General features: G+C 38.0%; 1 protein-coding gene across 11 annotated transcripts in view; it reads left to right on the forward strand.

Moving 5' to 3' along the window:
- Positions 1-5,000, forward strand: part of LOC125029970 (gamma-aminobutyric acid receptor subunit beta-like) — a 330,100-nt gene that overhangs the window by 77,358 nt on the left and 247,742 nt on the right. The window lies entirely within an intron of this gene.

Below are 5,000 nucleotides of genomic sequence, written 5' to 3' on the forward strand. Positions count from 1 at the left end.
CTGGTGAGGGAGGGAGAGAGAGAGAGAGAGAGAGAGAGAGAGAAAGAGAGAGAGAGACTGAGGCATGAACCTTTACTCTCTTTCTCTTTGTGTTCATATTTGTTTAAAAGAGTAGACGAAGAAAGACTAACTTCATAAAAATTGTTGAGCGTTAAGTGTTTTGACTCTGTTTTACCTTTCTTCCCTCTATCAGTCTATCTCTCGTTGATCTTCTCCATCTCTACTTCCTCTTTGAATTCCTCTTTCTCCTTTATTTTCTCTCTATTCTCTCCTATCTCCCTTTGGTTAGCGACACCTTAAAGGGAAAATAAGCCGGTTTTACATCTCCAAGTTTCGGGGAAGGAGAAATGAAGATCCGGATATCAGCTTATGCGTTAATCCCCAAACTTTAGAGTACTTCATTTTCTTGCTTGGTATATCCTGTAATTGGTTTTCCTGCCGGTGGTCCTATCTCAAAATAGGGTCACTGTTACCTCTAGATTCCCAGGCACTCGCTCTATCCACATTTGTCGGAGGATAGTCTAACCTTTGGGAGTTTTTTATCCTTTTATATTGCCCTTTTCCCAGCAGAAGACTGCTCGCTGTCTTTTTTTCTTCGTCTCCTTCATCTCTCCATCTTCCGATCAATGGGAGTCTTTTATTTTAGTAGGTTGCATTTTTTTCTGTTGTATTGTTTACATATGTATCTAAGACTTACTGTGCTACGTTAGTCTCACTCTCGTCATGACATGTAATATGAGCATCTTTAATTGCATGGGAATTTATTAATCGCATGTGAGGATTCATTAAAGATAAGTTAATAACGACGATGATGTTAATGTTTAAACTAACGATTCCCACTCGCTTGCATCCTTTGCGTTTCTACCCCAACCCATCCTTTTCTTCTTCACCTTTACCCCCATTCTTTCTGCATCCTCCTCCTACTCTTATTTCCACACCCACTACCCTCACTCCCACTCCCATTCCCCTCACTCCTTCCACTCACTCCTTCCCCTCACTCCTTCCCCTCACACCCTCCCCTCACTCCCTCCCCTCACTCCTTCCCCTCACTACTTCCCCTCATTTCTTCCCCTAACTCCCTCCCCTCACTTCCTCCCCTCACTCCTTCCCCTCACTCCCTCCCCTCACTTCCTCCTCTCACTTCCTCCCGTCCCTCCTACCTCGGCGACTCATAATCCAACTTTCTTCATATCCTACTGGTGCTAATTGTCTCAACGTTATTACCTTCCCGGGACAACTCAGCATTTGGGCTAATCAAATTCTTCCGAGAAAACGTGTGGAATTATAGCTGTCTAGTGTGTGTGTTTGGGGGGGGGGGTATGTGTGTGTGATTGTAAGCGTGTATGTGTGTTTCTTCCTGTGTATGTGTGTGTTTTTACATACCTGTTTGTACGTGTGTGTGTATGTGTGAGTGCCTGTGCGTATGTATGTGTTGCACTGTACTGCGTCTGAAATACTCTGTGTGCGTGCGTGTGTATGTCTGAGTTTGTTCAAGGCGTTAGTGACCCTTTCAGATGGGACTAATGGGAGGGAGAGGGGTTAGGGGGGATAGAAAAAAATGAAAGCCGTGGCGGGGGGTGAGAAGAGGGGCCGTGTGATTACCAGCGCCGTCCCACCTTGCCGTCATATCTGGCTGCTAATGACGCTTGTGCACGACACGAGATAGTTAGTTCCTCCACACTATTGCCGTCGCCATCACGACAGCTCGCAGGCGTTCCCTGTGACCCATTTACCTACTGCTCTGTACTCTCTCACTTTAGTTATCTTATAGCTGTCTATATCTCTATACATGTCTGTTTGTCTTTTCTTATCTATCTATCTATCTATCTATCTATCTATCTATATATATATAGATAGATAGATAGAACGATGCATAGATAGACAGCTAGATAGATAGATAGAAGTTTATGTATATATACATATACACATATACGTGTATATATATATTATATATATATACATATATTATATATATATATATATATATATATATATATATATATATCATAATCAATGGGGTCCCAAGACTGAACTTCCAGATAAACAATCTGACAACTTTTGATGGCAACTTTTGATCACACGTATGTGTGATTATATATATATATATATATATATATATATATATATATATATATATATATATATATACATATATATATATATATATATATATATATATATTTGTGTGTGTATATATATACATACATATATATATATATATATATATATATATATATATATATATACACACATGCATATATATATATATATATATATATATATATATATATATATATATGTGGGTGGGTGTATGTGTGGACGGACACACACACACACACACAAACACAAACACACAATAATGAACCAAAATATTTAACCACCACTTACTACCTTTTATCTCCCACGTGTTCTTTGCTTCGCAGTTCAACCGCTATATAGTCCTTGTGTAAGCATCATTACTTTCCAGCAGCAGCAACAATGGAAATCATCATGTCAAGTAATTTCAAAGAATAAAAAAAATGATAGACATGCTGAGCTCAATGCTCGGTCAATGAACCAGTGAACAACAACACGAATCATATCCTTTCAAAGGACCCTCCAACTTTCTTCCTTTCGCCCACGAAGCCGAAATTACATCTGTAGAAGTTCTCCTGCGCGAGTCTCGGACACGACAGTCAACAACCATCGCTAATGAAAAGATCCTTGTTAAGAGCTCGCTTCTGACCCATTGTCAGCCTTCCTCTTCTCTCTTCCTTTACAGCCTCCCCCCCTGGGCCACGATCCTCTCTCCCCTCTCCTCACCCACCTCCAGACCGCTCACTAATTTGCTAATGTACCGTTAAACAACTACTGTTTTCAAAGACACTTTTGACCCGCCAGAAGTCAGGGTTCAGGAAGACAGAGTGAAGGTTGAATTCAGTATTTCTGGCATAAAGAAAATATTTGTATATTTATGTGTGTGAGTGTGTGTGTGTGTGTGTGTGTGTGTGTGTGTGTGTGTATTCATATATACACATGTATAGATATATGAAAATATATATGTGTTTGAGTGGTTTTATATATACATATATATATATATATATATATATATATATATATATATATATATATATATATATATATATAGACAGATAGATAGATATAGCTATAGATATGTATTTACATGTGCCTGTGTATTGCATTTGTGTGTACATATATAGAAATATAGATGGAGAGATAGAGGGGTAACCAGAGTAGATAGATATGTGTATGTCTGATTTTATTTATTCATATATATATATATATATATATATATATATATATATATATAAAGAGAGAGAGAGAGAGAGAGAGAGAGAGATAAAGAGAACAAAAGAATTGTCCTTTTGTTGTCGATTTTAAGGTAACCCATAACTTAAGGCCTCTCGAAAATTAAGCTCGAACACATGAATCTTAAAGTAACTGACAATAACCTCGAGAAACAAAAGGATGACTACCACTCTCACACGGCTTTTGGCAGCCGGCGCTCGTCTGCGGCATCCTGCCATACCGCCCCGCTGCCATATGAGGTTTATTCTCCCCCACTATCCGTACCACACACAACTTACAAAGAGATTTTATCTACCCCTGATGTTTCTATCAATATTTTCGTTTCAGTTTATATTTGCAATAGTTATCTTACTTTCCTTATCATACGGTCCTTTACATTCCTCAAATATGTGGTAAAATCTACGGAGTTGTCAAGCCGCGTTTCACTTACTATAGAACAAGTAAAGTTATGCGCATATTAGTATTTTAGCTAAATTTGTGCTCTGTATTGTGCTATGTATGCATAAGTATGAAAGTAAAAAAGAAGAGTGACCGATAGAGAAATATGGAAAGGAAGGGAAAAGAAAGAGAGAGAGAGAGAGAGAGAGAGAGAGAGAGAGAGAGAGAGAGAGAGGAAAAGAGAGAGAGAGAGAGAAAGAGAGAGAGAGAGAGAGAGAGAGAGAGAGAGAGAGAGAGAGAGAGAGAGAGAGAGAGAGAGAGAGAGAGAGAGAGAGAGAGAGGGAGAGAGAGAGAGTAGCCTGTCTTGAGTATCGCAGAACTCCTGATTCAGATGATGCATGCCCTGACTTACGCTTCCAATATCCGCTGAAGATTCGGTGGATTTATTCTCCTTTACTTGGCGAGTCATCTCAATATATCAACTATCGAGATTCCAATATTCTCCATAGCGTAGACATCAAAGAGAGATACATCATAGGGCAGAGACTCCTGGAGTTTGCCATCAAAAGTTGTCAGATTGTTTATCTGGAAGTTCAGTCTTGGGACCCCATTGATTATGATATATATGTAGGGAGGGGGGAATATGTTTTTTTTTTTCTTCCTTTTTATAATTTTTCCTTTATACACCATTATCATTTGTTCGAAAAATACGAAGGGGATATAACCCACAATCACTAGAAAGTAGATTAAGGCAATCAAAATAAGTTGGGGTCTTAATGCTTTCAGTTTAATTGCAACCAGCCCTAATTAGTTATAATGTAAACATCTCTAAAAATATATTTATATTAATTTACAAGCGATAGACGTTTGTGAAGAGTTACTTACAAAAAAAAATACAAACTGCTTTTCCCATGTAGTGGAATCATAGCACAAGAGTCGGAAATATACAAGAGACATGAGATGGCCAAGTTCTGAAAGAGAAATACAACTTTTTGAGTTGCAATTTCTCTTGTTGCTAATGCACACCAACGATGGCGCGGACAGAGACGCTCTCATAGATTTTGTCTGTAAACGTAATATGTTGCAAGTCGTTTATTCTTTCTTTCTTTCTGTATTGTTTGTTTTTATTTGTAATAAATGTATATGTACAAACTGTAATGGTTTTCAGATGGTTTCTTCAGATTATTGTGAACAACATAACATCACCACGTATCAGCCCTTTATTGAAACAATATTTCAAACTTTTAATTCAACCAATATACTGCACAATTAAAGTAAAGCTTCGAGAGTAGTGTTCGTGTATATAACAAGAT

Source organism: Penaeus chinensis, chromosome 10 (genome assembly GCF_019202785.1).
Source record: "Penaeus chinensis breed Huanghai No. 1 chromosome 10, ASM1920278v2, whole genome shotgun sequence".
NCBI lineage: Eukaryota > Metazoa > Arthropoda > Malacostraca > Decapoda > Penaeidae > Penaeus > Penaeus chinensis.